The sequence below is a fragment of the Hirundo rustica genome, chromosome 21 (assembly GCF_015227805.2).
Source record: "Hirundo rustica isolate bHirRus1 chromosome 21, bHirRus1.pri.v3, whole genome shotgun sequence".
Lineage (NCBI taxonomy): Eukaryota > Metazoa > Chordata > Aves > Passeriformes > Hirundinidae > Hirundo > Hirundo rustica.
Genome location: NC_053470.1, coordinates 8,200,845 through 8,221,899, shown reverse-complemented (window position 1 = coordinate 8,221,899; position 21,055 = coordinate 8,200,845).

The following is a 21,055-nucleotide window of genomic DNA, read 5'->3' as shown; positions in this document are numbered from 1 at the left end:
ACCACCTTCCTTGAGGAACAGCTCAGGGGTCCAACAGGCGCCTCTGTCCTGGCACTGGGCCAGTTATGGTGAGAGGAGCATCAAAGTTTCTGGTTCTTCTTCCTTAAAAGTTCAGGGTGAGACTCACTCCCACTCTTTCCTAATTTGGGAACACCTGTTAAAGTGTGGGGGTGAACTGCAGCACCTGCAGAAGAGACCTGTGTCCCCTGCCTTTGGGCTGGTGACAGAGCTGCCACCCTCCTGCTTCCAGGGAGTTTGGAAATAAATTCTGAGGCTGCTCCTCGTCACAAGCTCAGAGGGACCGACCCTGTTGTGACAGGAAAAAGAATTATAAAAGAAAGGCCTCAAAGCACGGAAACCCAAAAATGACACACTAAAGAATTCCTCTTCTATTTTTTCCTTCCTCCTTCATGTTAAAGTACAATGCACCAAGAAATAATTTCCATTTACAGAAGTGCCATACACAAAACAATAATTGAAACGTTAGATTTTTCCAAATAGATGTGATGCAATAAATGAAACTCAGGAGTCAGTGAAAGGAAAACAAAATCCCTCAGACTAACCTTACTGATATGGAGAAGACCAGCTTCCAGGTCTTCCCACCGATTTTTTTATGGTACCATCACACTTTTTTCCACCTCACTGTTATCCTTTCCCCAGCAGTCTGTATTGACTAGCCCACACCACTGGAAACATCACCTCCAGCCACGCTCACGGGGGCTGAATTTATTTCTCTCAGTAATTTCTTTAATGCTCTGTGTGTGTGTACAACACCCAGCGTTTCAGCTCAGATTTACACAACTCTGCTATTTCCTACATGCAAGTGCATTTCTCCAAATTGGATTTCTGAATATAATGCAAGAATGTGGGTTGTTGGTTTTTTTTTTTTTTTTTGCTTACAAAAATCCCCCTTTGTTTTATGTTAGCAACATAAAATTGTCAGTAGTTTATACCCCACTTGTAAATACGGGGCCACATTAACATAAACTTGCCAAATGGAGGGTGGGGGGAGAGCGGGATATTTTCCTTGCAACCCTTCAGCAGGAGACCAAGAGAATAAATAAAATCAAGCAAGGTGGGAAGAGTTACTATTCATTCTAGTAATTCATCCCTGGCTACAGAGAGGAGACACATGGCCTGGAGGACACGAGCGTGGCCAGATCTCCTTATTTACTGCCCTGAGCCCCAGCTGTGTTTGCCAGCTCGACTTCACGGGAGAATGTGTTGGCTCATCTTGTGAAAATATATTGTTAGGCTATATATTTTAAATGCTGCCTACCCTCCTTGTAAGATTCAAGACCTAATCAATCCTTTATGTTATAACCAGGTGTAAGTCATAAAGGGGTTGTTATTACAAAATTTTATGGAGTGAGGCGCTTAGGTACTCACGCGGCACAGAGGTTGTAACGTCCACTGCACCCTCATGTTTTCAGACGCTGGCGTCAAGATTTCTACCTACTGGTCAATTTTAACTGTTTTCCATTACTCTGAACTCACTGGTTTCAAACTTGAGAGTTGCCTTTGCTGCTGGTCCATAAGAGCAGAATTCTTCAGCCACAGAGAGCCAAGTAAGGATCTCCAGGGCGTTCCAGCTTGGAGGCCAAGGCTCGCTGCTCCTGGCTTGTCACAGCCCTGAATCTGAGTTTGGGTTTAAAACCCAAAGAGATTCCCTCATAACTGGATTTTGTATGCACCTAGTGGATGTGCCTACAGTGTCCAAGCCGTCCTCCCACAAATTCCCTGCAATAGTCTTTGCTCCTCTCTCCAAATTCCAGCAAGCGCTTAAGCACCTGAAGTCCCACCTTTGGTGGCGTCTCACTCTGCTGTTTGTGTCCCAGGTGATTCTGACTCCTCTGTCATTTGTCAGAGTAGCTGTAACTCAAAGGATCCAGTTCACACCCGCACAAATTGAAAAAAAAAATAAATATATATATATATATATGGGGCAAGACAAGATAGCAGGTATCCACAGAGCTATTACTATTATCTTGATAAAATAGCAGGGACACACATTCTGCCTGTCACAATTAAGGTGATAAATGCCTGTTTCTTTGAGGCTTGTTTGGAAGTCAATTATGCAGATTATTTCTAGAATACAGACAGATGGTGTTTTCCCCCATATGAGACAATCAAGTTGAACTTTGATATGTGCATAAAAATACCGTAATTTGTCAAGCTCCAATGGGGCCATTTTATCACGGATAACCAAAAGACTGTATGGATTTTTGTGTTTGCCTCTTTTCGATTAACACAGCCTATGTTTCTTTTTATTCCAATTTTTTTTTTTTTTTTTTAATGAAAGCTTTGCTATGTTTCATCTTGAAGCCAAATATTGATCTTTCAATTTAGTCTTCAGGTTTTGATTAACGCAGAAGGTTGCCAAGTGAACGGCTTTTTGTTTGTTTTCTGTTAATTCTTTTTTTATTATTCACTTGCTGCAGTAAATCTTGCTTTTATTGTCCAACCACTGAAAAGAAAAAATGGATTGATTTGAGCCCCTAAATAATTTACAATGCAGAGCTTTTTGAAAAGACTGATGCAATGTTGACCTTCATTTTGCCCCTTTTCTTGTTGACAATGGAACATTTTTGATTGACTTGAAAGGAAAGAAAGGAAGAAGATTGATTTTGACATGTTAATCATGGTTTAATTCGACTAAAGCTTTAGAAAATGAGTGTTTAGCAAGATGTTTTTAACAAAAGAAAAATAAGCTGTGGTAAGTGTGAGAATTACTATAAATATTTTCCTTGTCATTTTCATTCCCTATCAGGCTAAATTTCATGCTCCTGTTTAAAAACTGAGTTATATTTATTTTTTATTAACAAATCTGACGGCCTCAATACCTCTTCATCAGCTCCGTAATAGGTTTGCAAAGCAATAAAAACAAGCAGAGAAGTTCTGACAAATGTAGGAAAGGATGGTCAGAAACAGACTGGGAGACAGAATTCCTATTTCTTGTAGAGAGTTTTTTGTATCATTGTGGGAAAATGACCTGGGCTCCCAGGTAAACAGAGCCAAGGCAAAGCAGCAGCTCCAGTCCAATCCAAACCCGGGAATCCTTGAGCCTGCTTCCAAAGGAAAACAAGACCTCATCCTATTAACCTACCTATTAACTAATGAGCAAGTTCAGAACATATCTAGTCAATTATAGATGCTGTCCCTGCCTCTCTGAGGCTGGGTGTTAGAGGAGGTAAGGTAAATAACATCTGCCTAATCAAGGAATGTTTTGAGGTGATGGAAGCACAAGGTATTGTTCTGAGAATATTTAGATACTTGGCAACAGTACCTGGAGAACAGAGCACAAATAGCTGGTAAAAAAAATAAATCATATGTAGGTGTAGATGCAGCCAGGCATTAAGCCAACAGGTATTTAGGAGGAACATTGTACCTGCTTCAGCTGTCAGAGGCACGAGGTGGATTATCAAGGTTCACAAGGAGACACGGATATCAGAGTCACTAAAACCCACAACATTGCTGCAAAACACATAAACAGGCACTTCAGACACCTGCTCTCCTCAATCTACTTGCCAAAGTGCCTGAATATTTTAAAAGTTTCCTTTCAGCCCGAAAGAGCAATTTCAACAACTCCAGCTGACTCCAAGTCAGAGAGTTTCTCTCAAGTTATTAATGTTAGCAGCTCTGACCCCATCCACCTTCTAACAGCAAAATGCTGCCCAGTGACCTACCAGCCATGCTGGGCTGGGCACGTCCCAGTGAACCTGTCAATATTCCCAGCACCTTTTCTGTCCTGGCGATTGTTTCGTGTCTCTGGATATCCACTACCTTCATTAAAGATCCTCCAGACTTTTCCCTGGTCTCGGATTTTCGCTGAGAAAGAAACCTGGATCCATATAAATAAAATATTACGTGAAAGTAATAAATATTTAGGTTCTCTCTTGCAAATGTACTCCCTCATTTTCGCTCCAATAGAATGTAACACCAGTAAGTACTCAGGGGTCTGGCAATGCATTGTTACACCTGCCAGATATGCAGGTGTACGAGCTCCACGTGCTAAAAGAGTATCATGATCTCGTCTTAGAATACAAATTAAATTAGGCCATTATCTCAGCAGAGTTCTGATCCATCAGTATGACTATTCTGATAGCAAATATCACCACAGAAGTAGTAAAAACTGAAGACATGCCTAACTGTTCTGGACTGGAGCCTAAATTAAATTTCCAAATAGAATAACATATGCCTTGAATGTTAAGTTCCCCCTGAAGTCAACACTATCCTTATGGACCCCTTTTTTTTCAGACTTTGCATTTTTTTAATGAAGTCATAATTTTAACAAAATACAATCTCTCTTCTAGTCATTAACAACTTATAATCAGAAAGAAAAAAAAAAAATCCCTAAAAATGAGTGAGCCTTGTGCCTTTCAATCATAAATTTCTATTATCTCCATTCTCTGCAGATGTTACTGAGACTAATAATTTTCCCTGTATGAATAATACGTGTCCATGGAAGCACAAATGTATTCTAGGACTGCTTATCTCCATGATGTCTGATGTTCACAAAAAACTTGTACAACTGGTGAGGTCTCTGCAAAGGTCAAGAAGGCTAAATAACAGGTTACACTACATTTGGACAGTTTACATGCAGAAAAAAGCCTGAAAAACACGAACTGCCTGTCTATAAAAATAAATACACCTGATTTTATTGAGACTCTATTCATAGCAAAGAGTTGCAAACAGGACATCCCAGTGAGCCAGCTGGGAGCACGCAAACACAGCCACAACTGCTCTACGTTACCCTGGCAAGAAACAATATTAAAAAAAAACAACCATTTGTTGATGGGAATGTGGAGTGTGAGAAGGAGCAGCAGCTTCAACAGGGCTGAGGCCAGTGCACAGCTGTTACATTTATCTTCTTTTTGCCAGGGTCAGGATTGAATGCTCGAGGTGGTATTTCATGTTCGGACTCAGATGTTTATTAATTCTTACCTACATTACAGTCTCACATGCTGTGAGTGCAGCACTTCTGGCTAACAAAGTAAAAACAGAGCCATATCTATCTCTCTACAGGGCCTTTTAAGGATAAACTGTCTAATGAAGAAATGACACCTGAATTATTTTTACTTTTAACCCAATAACCAACCATGGCGCGCAATGTGGATTTTTTCACCCAGTTACAAGATACCACCCAGACCCACAAAGAAGGTGAAAAAGGACTAGAGTCTCCATCCTAAATCCTCCATCTGGCTTTTATATCTATTACTATATTCTAAACCCTTAAACTCTAAGTTTTCCACCCTGTGGTGTCACACACTTGTATTTAACTGTACCTCTCAAGTCCCTCAGTCAATGGGGAAAAAGAGAGGGAAATGCGGCCGGGAAATTGGGATAAAAAGGAGGCTGCGTCCTCCAAAAAATGGAGAGACTCCAGGGGAAATGCCCCATGGCCTCTCCCTTTATTGGAATAAAGTAAAAGGACTCCTCTGACTCCTTTTTTGGACATAAACCTCTGGTGTTCGTGGATTAATTTTCCTAACAAGGGCGATCAGACACCAAGCCACAATCCCTCCACGCATGAATAGCATCCAGCTCACAGCTGCAAAAATCCATTGTTCTCCTTCGGTGTTTGAAGGAGAGGAAGCACAGAACGTGAAAGGATGAGCACGTGCTAACAGAGAGATCTACAAAGTGACCAATGCAAGGGGTTTTATTGGCTTTTTAAAAGCACGCCATAGATGGAAGAAGATGCTAGTGATGCGCGTTTTCAATAAACCAAATTCATTATTGTCAAGTGAAATAATCCAAAAAATTGATTAATTTTGCACATCCTTAAAACAACTTGTTCTTATTTTCAACTGTGTGTAAGTTTACAAGGACAAACCAGACCTTTGAAACTAACAATTTCATTTTTAAGGGTGTCCTTGAAAGACTGAAGCCATATATGAGCTTCAGAATAAAAAAAAAAAAGCCCTGTAAATAACAAAAACTCGGGTTGAATGTCAGAAATGAAAAACATACATGCAACTGTTGCAAAATAAATTACTATAGTCAAAGGTGCTCCTTAGACTCAAGAGCTCATATGGCAGTCTTTTAAAGGTCAACACTGAAGGCAGTCACATTAGAAATGAAGTTGAAGAATATGAAATCCAGTGTCCAAATGATTTCTTTGCCCAGGGTCCTTATTAGAAAGGTAATCTCTTTTCCATCACTGTTTAACAACATATCGTTACTGTGTGAAGTGTTTTAAAATACCTGGAGTGCAAAAGATTATATTTAAAACTAATTCATTCTATTACATCCCAAACAATACATAAAAATGGGGAAGAAATTATAAAGATGTTAATTTTACTGGCAATTTTGTAACACTGCTAGAGAGAGAGAGAGAGAGAGAGAGAGAGAGAGAGCGCAGCGCAAACAGCTCAACTCCTAAAATTACACTGCAACTGCAGGCCATTTCATCAGGTGAAAATTGCCAAGCGATAATAATTTATCTGCTGGTTTTAAATAAAGCTCCTCGGACTCTCTCACACACTGTCCTTCCCACTCTTTTCGCTGTTAAAAGCAACCTGTGAACTCACCCCCCAGGTGAACTCTTCCAAATGCTTGTAGCTCCAGTGTCAGAACCATGCCTTGCATAACAAAGTTTACATGAAAAGTCAAGGTTTTGATGAATGTCACACTTGAAAGCCAATTAAGTGGGCTGAAAGGAAGACACAATTTCCCATTGTCTAATTGCCTCACGGCACCTTCAAGGTAATAAATTTGTCACGTTGAATTATTAATGAGGAACGAATATTTGACTTGAAGCCTTGAATAGAAAGTAGTTCATTATCAGCTGGCATTGTTCCTTCCAAATAAAAGAGGGGCACTGTGGGAGTTAAAGAAAGTTGTCAGGGAAATCTTCCCCTCGCACACTGAATGAACCTTTCACATCCTGAAAACCTTCCAAGGAGCGGGAGGAAAAATTATGGTGCGTTTAATTCCTGATTCTCTTTTGGCCTTTGCAGCCCGACAAATAAACTTCCATTTGGATTCCCCATCACACAACCTTTAACTGCACCACTGCAGACACAGAGGGCAGAAAATTTTTTTTAGAAGTGGCCACATAAAAGTACAAGGAGCACAATAAAGCAGAGGCCAGTTTTAGGTTTATGTGGCTCTTAAAGGCTTTCTGCCTTATCTCCTCTGCAAAGCCCTGCTCATACACCTGCTGGAGCTGGGGGGACAGGGAGATCGGTATATTTATCCTTAATTTATGGTTTCTAAAGCAAAGATGATGCATCTGAAAAGTGTTCAGTTCAGCACAGAAGATGTGTGGGAACTGAAAAAAGCAGAGGATTTTCAGTTGCAGGCGTTGCAGCTGAACACTGCAAATTTTAAGTGTCGCAAATTGTAAGCATTGCAATGAGATGGCACAGATAGAGGTTTGAAACAGAGTGGAATTTTAGTTGAAATAATTGCAGCGTGGAAAGTTTCTGAGCTGCAAAAAACACAGCACAAGCAGCTGTTGCATGCTGTAAGGTGTATGTGCAGTGTTTAGTGACTGGCTCAAGTAGATGTTTGTGAGCTTTTAGCATTGGCCTGCTGGCTAAGGAACTTTTAAAAGACCTTGGAACAAAGAGAATTTTGGCTTCTGTTGTTATGGCTGAGTTTTACCATTGTCTCTGCCTTCACTGGGTCTGACAATGGAATAAAAAACTCGTGGAACTCCTCTGGGTTGTCCCATCCCGTTAATAAATATTAGATCCAACAAAGATGTTTCCAGTGGAGAAGGACTCTGCTACACGTGAGAGAAGTCCCAGGATAAATGGAGCCCAGGTCCTCGGTTTGGGGTTCAATCAAACAATGAAATTGGGTTCGTTTGGGCATATCTTGGCTTTCTTAACAGCCCAGAGTGGGCAGGCAGCGTCTGGGAGCCCTCCCAAACCACTGGAAGGGTGCAGCCCACGGGCTGGGAGCTGCAGCATCCTTCCCTGCATTCCTGCTACTCCACACCTTCAGCGGGGCACAGGAGGGCAGAGGAGAAGCCAAATTCCTGTTACAGAGCTCGCAGCGCAGCAGCGTTGGGCATTAACACTTGTGCGGGGGAGGCTTGGCTGCAGTCATGAGGAAAAACCAAATCTTGTTCTCCTTGGGCAGAAGCTGAAGTGCTGTTAAGGCTCTTTTGAGATGCGACATTTGCCAGAGAGGTTTTTGTTGATCTAAAGAGGCGCTTGAGAGGCCCATTCCAAACACCAGCTTGAGCCCCTAGCAAGAAATCTCTGAGACAGGGCGCTGCTGGCACTCTGTCAGGACCCTGCAGGGATGAGGATGCCTTGGGGCTTCAACAGCCTTAATTCTGCAATGAATTTGACTTGGTGCCTTTCATGTGTGCACCAGCAAGACCTGCAGCAGAAACCTTACAAGTTAATGAATGAGACAGGGAGATTTAGAGATTTGGGCATATAATTACTGTAGCAACATGTGCTCTTTCTTGCACTAACCCCATGAGATCTATTAGGCATGCTACAGTAAACCAAATAAATCACAGGTCACAAAACACAGCGATAAATCCTACCCATATCAAATTGCAAAGTAATTAAAACCGGTATGATATTTACATTACAGATTCACTAATAACATCAGAAAAAAATTCTGATTGCAAGTGCATCCAAAGCAACCTCTGTAGTGTTTCTTCAGCTACTCCTAACAGGAAGCCTCGCTTTTTCCAGCGGGGCCAGCCATACAAGGGTTTTTAGATACTGAAGTGTGCCACAGACTCTTCCTAAGGCTTCATTAAAGTTCCTTTCTTGGTTAGATCCCCAAGAACACTAAAATAACCTTGCTCTCAAAGTAAATTCTACAAGAACACACCAAAATGGGCAACTGCAGGTAATCAAGTTTTTGTAGGACACTGACTAGTACTGTTTAAACTGCTTAATGACAGCCTGGGTTTTCATGTCCCGGTCCCACCTCCACTCAGGGTCAATTCTACAAACAAACAAAAACCCAAACACAAACAAAACACAGGTGCAGCCCTTAGTGCTTCAGTACAAGCACTGTTGAAGGGGCTGAGTGGAGCCTGACCTCTTCTTTCCACTGTGCCTTGCAAATAGAGAATCCCAGCCACCAAAAGCCCAGAATCTTTCAATAGTGCTGGGGGGAAAAAAAAAAAAAATCACTCATAAAATCTGACAACAGCAAAACACCCATTATTACCCCAGACTTACAGGGCAAGCCAAACCCTTAGTCATCCTGGTCTTAATATACTGCTACAGATAGCAAAGAGTTTCCATCCTTTCTCTGGATAAAGCATCTACTGCAGATCACACTCTGAAATTAAACTCAAGCTTCCATTACCCACGTGGTGGATTTTAATATTCCTGGGGGATTTGGGTGGGTTTTTTTGTTTGTTTGTTTTGTTGTTGTTGTATTTTGTGGGGGTTTTTTGTTTGTTTGGGGTTTTTTGGGGTTTTTTTTTGTTTGGTTTTGTTTTTTTGTTTTGGTTTGTTTGTTTGTTTTTCTTGTTGTTGTTTTGTTTTGGGGGTTTTTTTGGGTTTTTTTTTTCCCTCTCTCTTCTGGTCACCTGCAGTAGTTACATGCCCTGCTCAGGATGTGGTAATTGGAGATGTGGTGCAGGACACTGATGTGCTCACACTCCATTTGGTGCCTCCCAGAACCTCCCAAAGCCCCTGTGAGCAGCATCCAACACCTCCTGGCAGCCTGTGAAAAATGTCCTGTTCCCAAACAATTCTCCCTCTGCGTGATGTATGCTCTGTTTTTCCTTCCCCTTGCTCTTCATTACTAAGAACATTTGCATGAAAAACAGCATCTCTGTTTTTCAGAAAGTTCAGGTGCTCCTGCTGCTGCTGGTTATTTTTCCTCCCCGCACTTGAACTCGTAATCCGCTCTTTGTGGATTGCTGTGAAAATGGCTGTGGCATCAGCAAAGAGTGATAAAAATGTAGCTGCTGATGAGTTCTCAGGAGCAAGGCTGGGGGCTAATGCTGCCCTCAGCACAGAAGCCAGATGGGCAGATGCCAACATCTAAAATTTCGCCGCCTCTGGTAGCGTTTCTCTGACTGCTGGCCCTCATGGCTGTACGTGGGGCTGGAATTTCTGGGAATTTCTGCAGCACATCCATCTCCACAGCATCACACACAGCCTGGAGCCAGGGAACCTCTGCCTCTCCCCTCCTGCCTCACTCCCGGGGGCAGCACAGGCCACCCAAGTCTCTGGAGATGTCCCACCAGAGTCACACACGAGCAGGGGCCACCACAGGCGTGTGGGACAAGCCTCAAAACACCTTTTCTTCTGCGTCTTGGCTCAAATCCTCTCAGCAGACAGCAGCAGCACGCATTTCCCCAGCCCACCAGAGGTTACTGGCACTCAGCTCTCACCCCTCTCCTCTGTCTCACACCTGCTACTCCAACTCTGAGCATGTCTTCCCACTAGCTTTCCTCTCCCTGGTTAATAATGCAATAAACACAAAGGCAGAAAAGATACTTTTGGGAAAAATCAATGTTTTTTAAGATAAAGCATCAATGTAATTCAAACAGCCCCAGTCAACTGCCTATAGTAAATTAAGTTTAAAATTTTAACAAACTGTCATGTAAAACTGGCGGTGTCTGACAAATTCAATTACAACAGTAATTCATCACTCACAAAAGTATTATTGATAGCGACAGGAAGATATTGAATTTAAATTATTCATTTTTATCGATTAAACACTATCTCTTCACCAAGAACGGGGCAAAACATCTGACAAACATTCAAGATTCATATTTTAGCTCCTAAAATAAATAGCTGCCAGTCCACCCCTGCTGGGTTTTTGCACACTCCCCTGCCGTGGATCAAACATCAGCATTAAAACTTCAGGCATGGAGAGCCACTCACTGCATTTCTCGTAGCTAACACCGAGCTGCAGAACACTCTTCCCCCTCGCAGGAGTCACTAAAAAGCTGTGAAAATGCACAGGCTGGTGTGTCCTGTGAGCAGCTGCATCACCCACCTGCATTTCAGAGAAACATCCCAGGCAGGTGGGACACGGCACCCCTGCCTTGACACGGGCTGCCACATCAGGGAAAGGTGTGAGTATCCCAACTTTTAGGGGAAAAAGAACCACAAACTTGGACACTCCTCTCACCATAAGTGGCCCAGTGCCAGGACAAATTGGCCCCTGGAGCTGTTCCTCAAGGGATGTGGTTATTTTCCATTGGGCAGCAGCCAAAAACCCTTCCTGGATCGTTGTGTATTTACGAGAGAGCACGGAGATTCTCGGGGAATTTTCGGGGTGGCTTAGCAGGTGCAAGGGACCTCCCTGCACTGTGCACTGCTTTTACTCTTTGTTTGTTATTTTCACTTTAATTAAAACCTTTTTTGCTTTTTCAAAACATCTCCAATCATGCTGTCTCACTAATTTTCCATAAGCCACGTCTGGGAGGCTGCTGGCATCCCTCAGAGCCCGGTACACCTTCGTGGGGATAAAAACACTCTGGCCCCAGGCAGAAACACCTCAGGACACCTGGGCTCAATCCCAGCCACAAAACGCCATCCCTCCTACTGCTAATTCAGGAGATTTCAGCTGGAGTCTGGAGCTCCAAGTCTGAACTGCATTCCTTGCCTGCAGCAGCGACATCCCAAGCAAAATGAAAGGAGTAATTGCTTTCTGGGCTCAGAGAGTGCACGAGTCACACGGAGAATACTGACCCCGAGCAGCTCCAACACGTGTGCTCCGAGAAAATAAATAATCAGGGAACAGAAACCTTCAATAACCAACCTGCACTTCTTCCCTCAATCCTGTACCTGTGAGAAGTCCTGGGGATGTTATCTCATTTTAGCTCCCTGCCCAAATTCTGTCCTTTGAGGTTGTCTCTCTGATGGCACTGAACTTCATACATACAGCAAGAAAATAAGTCTGCACCAGCAGAGTAGGTGCAAGTGAAAGAAAACTTTTAAAAACACTGAGCCTTAAGCCAAGCAACAATCTCTCCTGGGAAAGGAGGCCCCTTGCATCCAGACACGTGCATTTGACAGTTTTTAGATACTTTTGGCCCTGGGAGCTTTGACACATCCATAAAATCCACAGTTAGGAAGCAAATTTATTTAGATATCAGGTTGATTTTTATAGGGCTTAGGTTTTTTTCAGGAAAAAAAAAAAAAACAACCTCTCCTCCTGCCTCCAACTAACATTTTTATTTCTTTTACATGAAGAAAAAGTCTTTCTTGTCTTTTGGTACAAGAAAGTTCTGCCTGCTACCTGGGTTATTTCTGTCTGCTTGAAATGAAAAGGAATTTGTTTCATATATTTGACCTTTGATAAACCACTATACAGTAAATCCTTTTCATTTTCCTCTCCCTGCCGGTGTGTATTTGGTCCAGTGTAAATACAGCACCTTCAACAAGGGACCAAAGAAAATTAGTTTGTTCCTAGCATTGCTATGCCCTTGTTTAAAATCCCTGTGTGATCCATCAGAAAAATACATCAAACAAAAGAACCTCAGTGTTTAAATGGTTCACAGCCACTCTGCCAAAAAGCAGTGAATCCAAGATGTTTCAATATCTCTTAACACCTTAACATCTAATTTAAATGCCTACTTCTTAAATTACCTAGTTTTAACACATTTCAGCTACTCAACAGAAATATCCTGAACCATTAAATGAAATGGAACTGAAGATCTTGCAATCAGAGCAGTCTAGTGGGCTCCTAGCAGTGTTATTAAAGTCTAAGGAAATCCTTTATTCATCAACTTGCAGTCTTAAACAGGTTTCTGCAAATAGCCTGACATACTAATTAATAACCTTTAAAGAGGCTGTAACTAATGAAAATAATGAAAACCAAAAGGGCTAAAGTCACAGAACGTCATGAATTGGTCTGGCAGCACTTGAGGACACTAAACAAGCAAACTGGCACCATCAGAAAGAGATGAAGTCACTGCCAGAGAACCAGAGAATCGTTTAGGTTGGAGAAGACCTCCAGGACCATTCCACCAGCGCTGCCAAGCCCCTCACTGAACCACGTCCCCAGGAGCTGCACCCACCCCTCTCCTGAACCCCTCCTGAACCCCCCCAGGGCTGGCGACTCCAGCACTGCCCTGCTCCACGCTGGACACCCCCTGCAGCCAAGAAATGTGCTGGGATGTCCAACCTCAGCCTCCCCTGACACGGTTCCTCCACGTGGGGAAGAGACCAAGCCCCACCCGGCTGCACCCCCCTGTCAGGCAGGTGAAGAGTGATGAGTCCTGAGCCTCCTTTTCTCCAGGCTGAACACCCCCAAAAGCTGCTCCTCATCAGCCTGGGGCTCCTTCCCCAGCTCTGTTCCCTGCTCTGGGAACTCCCCAGCCCCAAAATGTCCTTCTTGTCATGAGGGACAGAAGATTTGAGGGGTGCCTCAGCAGCACCCAGCTAAAGCATCTAATTTCTTGCAGCCAGAATGGAGAGAATAATATTAATAATAATAATATTAATCCATCATCCTTTACCCGTGCAGGGCTCAGAAAGCCCCAGCAGTGCTGCTGTTGGCACAGGGTCCATCTGGGCTTTGCTGGAGGCCAGGGGAAGGCAGCTCTGGGTGCCCTGAGCCCAGCCCTGGTTATCATCATCCCCCTGGCCCCAAGGGACCAGGCTGCAGCAGCTCTGCCCCTCTCCTGTCACTGCCTCCGAGCACATCGATCCACAGAGCGATTGTCTGGTGCTTTGCTCCATCTGCTGCTCAAAGATTAAAAGTGAAAGAAGGCAGAGCCCCTCCACTACAGCAGAAATGCTGTTTGGGGTATGATGCTACTGCAATTCACTTGCACCATCAATTTGGAATAAAAGCAAGGGTCTTTGCAGAGGATTGCAGGTGCTGGAGATTTAGCTTTACTTATCTCTGAACTAAGAAAAGAAAAAAAGAATTTCCTTTTATCATCTCCCAGTTTTCCAGAAATTCTTAAGTTCTAGGCCAGGTTACATGTTCTACACTTACATTTAGGAGGATATTTTTTCCTCTAGTTTGGACATACTTATTTTCTTTGTTGATTCAAGAAATGAAATGGGAGCAAAACAGGATGGAAGAGACTTGCCTTTTCCTTTCCAGAATACATCCACAGCACCCAATGACCGCTGGACCTTTGGTTCAAGGCTGTTTGTGCAAGCCAACTTTATTTTTCCCAAGAAAACCTTAGTGACATTGCTTTGGCATTTGGAGATACAAGAAGCTCTGTGCATTTAGCACTTTTTTTGTTTAACATGGTCCCAGGACACAGATGAGTTTTAGCACTTCTGGGCACGTGATTTTTAGTGGGGTTGGACACATATGCTTCTTCTGCATGAAAGGCAGTAAAAATTTAACCACAGCCTCATTCATCCTGGCCTGATCCAACTCACACTGAAATCTGTGGGCACATCTCCACAAAACTGGACCCATGCAGCCAAAAATTCTCCTCTGACCAGGCTAAATATAACACAGGTCTTGTATGAAGCTAGATATAAATGGACACCAGACAAGAAATCACTGTAATAAACAATACCAAGAGAAGAAAATGGGGATTCAAGTCAAGCTCTAGGTTTATAAACTGTGGAGGTGAAGGATCTGGCGGCTGCAAAGAAACAAATGTGTACGACTGACTGCTTTGTTCTGTTTGCAGGTAAACCTTGCAACTGCAGCTCCAGTTAATAATCCTGCAGGAATCCTCAGCTGCGAGCACCAAGAGAGCAGTGAAACAGCAGAACTCCAAAGTTACAATGGAAGTTGATGCAGCAGGGCTTTGCCTTCCTCCTCCCTTTGGCAGCCCTGTCAAAGCAGCACAACGACTCGGAAAATAAAGAACACATCACTAAAACTATGTCAGAATAAGCAAGAAGGGGAAAACAATGGGTTTGCTACCAGCCTCTGTCTCTATTAATCGCTGATTTTGATAGTTTAGCCAGCAACACACGGGAAGGGAAGGGAAGGGAAGGGAAGGGAAGGGAAGGGAAGGGAAGGGAAGGGAAGGGAAGGGAAGGGAAGGGAAGGGAAGGGAAGGGAAGGGAAGGGAAGGGAAGGGAAGGGAAGGGAAGGGAAGGGAAGGGAAGGGAAGGGAAGGGAAGGGAAGGGAAGGGAAGGGAAGGGAAGGGAAGGGAAGGGAAGGGAAGGGAAGGGAAGGGAAGGGAAGGGAAGGGAAGGGAAGAAATGTTTTATTCAGTGCTCAGCAGATGCACGGCAGCTTTGTACCGACGCAGCACTCAGGACAAAAAGCTCTTCACTGAGCTTCATCATCCAGCAGCTGAACTTCCACTCCTGCCTTGTCTACAAACACCAAGCGAGGTGGTCCCTCTCCCAGTCAAGTGACGACTGGTTGCTGTCACTGAGTTACAACGATGGCACTGCTGCTCGTACCGCCCGCAGGCAAACCCAACAGCATCGCAGTGTATAACAACAGGGAGGCTGCCAGGAAGGTGCAGCCACCTCCCCTCCTGCCTGCTGAGAGCAACGTGGTTTGGTTCCTCTGTAAGAGATATTTCCCCAAGGGCAGCGGATCCTTGCAAAGTGCCCTGAGAAATCCCCGTGCCTTTCTGACCCTGCTCGTTCTACAGATGCAATAAATCAACTTTCACACCCATTTCTCCTCATCGAGGCGAGGCTCTGTCATCCTCGGCCCCCAGCAGAGCATCCTCGTGGCGCTGCTTGGATTTTGTGCCCGGTCCCTGACCTGCCCACGCTGCGGTGCAGAAATCGGCACACGGCACAAACCAGTCACCTTTCAACACAAAGAACGGCAGGCTTGTGTCCAGCAGGATTGCTGTCCTGCCACGCATCTGTCCTCCTGCACAGCTTCATTTAAAGAGAGGCCAAAACCCAAGAATTTGGGGGCTGGCAGCCCTCTTCCCCCAGCTGTCTCACCCTTATCCTTTACCAAGAATCCCTAATTTCTGAAACTGGCTGTCCCAGGTCTCACACACAGAGGAACCATCTCCCCATCTTGCTTGTATTACAAAACAAATTAGAGATATCGAAGTGAAGTGTGTTAATCCTGTAATTATCACGGTTATAATGAGGCGGTTTAATGATCTTGCTAATTGTCTGTTCGGCAAGACTGGATTGGAAAACATTCCTTACCCCATCCACCCTTTTAATTCTGCTTAGATCAGATGTTTCCTGTGAGTGAGGAGCTGGAGCTGAGCGTATCACTGCCTCATCACCAAATTAATGTTTAAAAATTGCTGCAGGTCTAACCAAAGGCCAAGTATTATATTGTAAGCAATGTCTGCGTGGCCACAGTCAGTAGCTATTCAGCTGTGTATTAATTCAGACAAGCTTGCCAGAGGAAGCAAAAAGAGAAATAAAACACCTCTGTGAGGACTGAAATTTTGCTTATGGATTACCTGTTAAAGGTCTTAAAAATTATCAGCTGAAATAAGCTGCCTGAAAGTCATTTCTGCCTAATCAACTGCTTTCCTGTTTATTCTGCTGCAACAACCCCTGCTCATCCCCTGGCTGTGGCTAAACACAGGTGCTGGGCCAGAAAGCACCTGCAATGCCCCAGGAAAATTCCTTCTCCAGCTCTTGTAAACCTCGGGAGCAACTCAGGACCCCCTGTGTGGGTCATCGGAGACTCATTAAAAAATGATCTTTACAAAAGAAAACAATCAAGAATGAAGTGACACAAGTAAGTGTTCACTACTGAAAAAAAATTTTATATATATATATATATATCTCCACCACACCACAGCTTCCAGCACATCAGCTTCCCTGCAGGAGCTGCCATGCATATGCTCATCCTGGAGTAAACTGGAGTAATTCCAAGGCATGAAGCAGGAATTTACACCGTGTTTGCTGTAGGCAGCCAGGCTGTCCCTGCCACGGATTGTCCAGAACCCCACGTCTCACCCTTCCAGCTCTCCTGGCTGTAAAAGAAGGTGAAGCGCTCCTGTAAAAGGTAAAATTTACCCGGCACCTCAATGTAGAATTCCCATTTTGAGGCTGGCAGCTGTGGTTCCCCAGCAAATGACTGCAGGAGAACTGAAAAGGAATGAAGGGTCTGTTCCTTCAGGCACACGTCTCCGAGCTACAGAGGAAAAGTGGAGAACTTCTTCCAAGTGCCAACCATCACTCTGAGAGCCCTGCCTCACCTGCTGCTACAAACAAAGGCAACTTGTCATCAAGCCTGGTAATAACAGTGCTGTGAGCAGCCACCCAAAACCCAGAGGTCGGATTTAAACTGATATTAAACCAGCAAAGCTCCACCAGCCAGAAAATACAGTGATTTACGAGCAGCTGGGGACACAACCTCTGCCCCCAGCGAGGTTTGCACCAGGTTGCACAGGCAAACATCCCAAGCTGCCCACATCGACAAAAATCAGGAGTTATCTCTTACTGCAGCCAGATCTCAACGCTCAGCACCCACCAGATTTTGTTTCTAGTACGTTTGACACGCTAGGGAAATAATGAATAGTAATTTGAATTAATCGTTGCGAGTTCCATTGCAATTAACAGCAGTGGTTAGCACGCCGATTATTTATGGACACGGAAGTGGTGTATGGGATCAGCCCAAAGGTTTAACCAGCCCACTGCCCCATTTCCAACAGCTGCCAGCAGCAAGTGCCTGGGAATACAGCTGCAAGGGCAAGGAAGGCACCAAGCAAAGCTTCCCCTGGACGTTCTTCCCACCTCCAGGGGCTCACAGCTGAGGAATTTTCCAGAAAACCTGAGATTAAGAGGTGTGGTGCTGGCGGCCAGGATTGTTACCAGCTTTGTATGATCCCCAGCAACACAGCCACACGACAAATGAATTTGCACACCAGAGATATTTGGGGCCAAATACAGGAACGCTGTTCATTATTCCTGAGCTGTAACATGGCTCAAAACCATCCCTCTGTCCATTTACCATTCCTCTCTTCATTGGTCCATCTCCACTAGGAACAGCTGGTGAAAAGTTTGGGGTAAAAACTCTGCAAATGTGAATTCAGGTCGGCACTGATATTTATTCCAGGATTGTTCCTCAGTCCATTCCATCCACTCCCCAGCTCCCCACATTAAATCACTTGGGCTCCCCGTGTACTGCAGCACATCAGCTCTCAACAGCACAGATCAGAATACACAGCTGTGTTTGTGTGAAAGAGAAACTAATAAATGAAAAATTATGAGTGGAAATTGAATCTGCTAGACGAATGCTCAGCAATAGATTAACATATGCTGCATTCGCAAAAAAAGAAAACCAACCAAACTACTTTAGCTCCAGCTTATATTAAATATTGAGATCACTGAGTTTTCCTCAATGTTCTGCATGTCTTGATATATTGTAAGCAAGCATATTTCATTAGTTGCATATATCCATATCTCTCTAATAACTTTCAAACTCCTGGACTCCTGTCATTTGGACTTATATTTGAAGAGACACTTGAGACCTATAAAGGAAGGGGAAAAAACCCAAAACCCAATACTAAAAGCAATGTGCTTTCACTGCTTTTGTCAGTGGAAACTTTCTTCTGAGCTGTGTAATTCAAAAGCAATGCAGTAGCACAAAATATTACATGAGATGAGGAACGTTTCAGCAACAGCCCCGCAGCCCACAAGCCAAAACATAATGCATTGTTTATCACAGATAATTGCAGCCTTTCCATCCCATTTTAATCTCTTTGTTAGCTTTTAAACAAACTCTCTGTCCCAATTTTAGAGGCAGGGAGGAGAAAAAAACATTTGCATTCTCTTCTGAAGAACATTGATTATTCAGGGTAACAGAGAGAATAAACTGGATCTTCTGCAGAATACACTGCCCTGCTCATGGTAGCCACCCTTTGCATGATAAGACACAAGCCAGTGAACCATCACAACACATTTTCTTTATTTAACTTTCGGGAAGCTGAAACTAAGCTGTGAGCTTCTCTGTTTCTACTCTTTGGCTTTGAATTCATTTCCTGCCTTATTTTCATATTTTGTAAATTAAAAAAAAAAAAAAAGTCAAACCTTTTTCATGCAGATGAGGATGCCAGGAAGTAACTCAGTAGCAGATTTATCCCTGAGAACAGGAACACATTTAAATAAGTCACATCTCCATTTTTAATCATTTTTACAGTCTAAGAGGGAGCATTTTCTAGTGAGATATTTTCCCTCCTGCCTGAAGAGCAGCCACAGCCCATGTAACATCTGAGGTGCTGAAAAACCCACGAGAAGGTCACAAATGTAATTCTGACAGCACATTTAACTCAGCATAGTTCAGCCAAAGTCATTCAAGGCAGAAAAAAACCCCAAAACAACAGAGTGGTGAACAGGTGAACAGAACTTTTGGGACATCAATGTTGATAACTATCCTCATTTTCCTTACACATCTATCCATAGCCTCAGTATCTGCACGTGTGACTGGCACAGCTCATCTCATGGAAGTCAGCAGAGCTCTGAATTTTCACCCACTGCTGCTGAATCGAAGCTCAGTGCCCACCACTCATTGATATCAGCTTCTCTCCTCAGTCTGAACTCAACAGCCGTAATTAACAAAAACCCAGCTCCCCTCCAGTGGGACAGGACTGTGCTAACACAGAAAAACCCGTGCACAGCCAGCTCAGGCTGCTGCTCGGAGCAGGAGCCTCCCCTAACAAGAGCTGCAGTGCATTTTTTAGGAGAACACTTGGTTAAATCAGTATCTGCAAGCCACAGTGCCACACATGCATAATGCAGCGTGGCAGCCCTGAAGATGGAGTGAGGCTGCACAGAGAACCATCCACAGCGAGAAGTTAAAAACTACAGCTTTCCAAAACACAGACTTCACGTCTCAAGACACCTGTTACGTGCTCAGGGAATGAAGGGAAAACTCCCAGAAATCAGAGGAGGTGTTCTCATTAGGCTGCTCACAATTCACTGCTCTGCTCTGCGCTGGCAGCCAAGCAGAGCTCTCTGGTGGGACCAAACGTCCCGAATCCAGCCAGGGGGAGAAAACCAAGCAGCCAGCAAAAGCTGGAACCAATCTCAACTTGGTCCAGGGATGTGAGGCAATTAAGGACATTAAGTGTCTCAGTCGCTGATGGGACACTAAGGACAGTGCAGGGTCTAAATAAGTAAATTGTAATTCAGCCTCGGTGTCTGAAAACACTGCAGCAGTAGCAGGATTGAACCCACAGCCTCGTGAGGCACGGAACTCCTGCTGCTGAAATGGAGAGAGGACAGTCCTGCAGCTCTTAGTGATACCTGACATAGCAAATGCTTCAAAGAGAAAGGCAAAGAAAAGAGCAATGCAGGAACACAATGGGGTTTGAAGGCACAGATTGATAAACGTCAGTATTAATCAAATTAAGGTAGAGCTTGTTATTAGAGACTATTGCCCTCAAGTGGCTTCTGTTCATATATTTATTAATTTGGTTATTTTTACACATTTTCCGTACAGGAAAAAAAAAAAAAAAAGAAATTGATTTTAGATCTCTGAACTCTGTTCTGTCCTACTTCACTAGCTCCACGGAGCTCCAGAGCGAAGCTGCCTGCTCAAAACGCCAAGGAGGCATCTTGGCAATGAAGGCCAGTACAGAGGCACGAGCAGGAATTACCTCTGCCTTGGTAACTAACAGATATTATTCGCTTCCAGCTCACATCCTGCTGCCCGGGGAGCCCCAGGGACAGCCCTGCCATGGGTGGCACCCTGCACAGAGCCCTGCCCACAGCCCTGTCCCTCTCTGCATCTCACAGGCGAGTATTGTCCCCTCACACCAACCCTCCCATCCAGCTGACAATTCCCAGAACAGGAGAATTTGAATAATCAGCCAGCCACTTGCACGGCTGAAACAGCAGTCAGTCAATACCAGGGGCATAAACAACCCTTCCAAGCTCTTCTTTTTTTGTAATAACTTGTTTGCAAGCGTTTCCACTGGCTCTAGCAGCGGGAGGTTGGAAGTCAGGAGTGAGCAGAGCAATTCCCACTGCAGTTGGATAAACCCTCCCTTCCCAATCTGTTACAGCTGTAACAAGCTATACGTGGAGAAATGGTGTTGATCAAGGTGGAATAATATTTAGAGCGGAATGTCAGGCTCAGCCACAAATAGATTTGCTTGTGGAAGCAGCTGCTACACCCATTAGAATCTTTTAATAAACTGTTATGAAGATTGACACCTTGGAAGTAATTAAGTATTAAGAATTTTTAGGTAATTAGTGCAGCAATAACATAGGACGTGCTCATTTT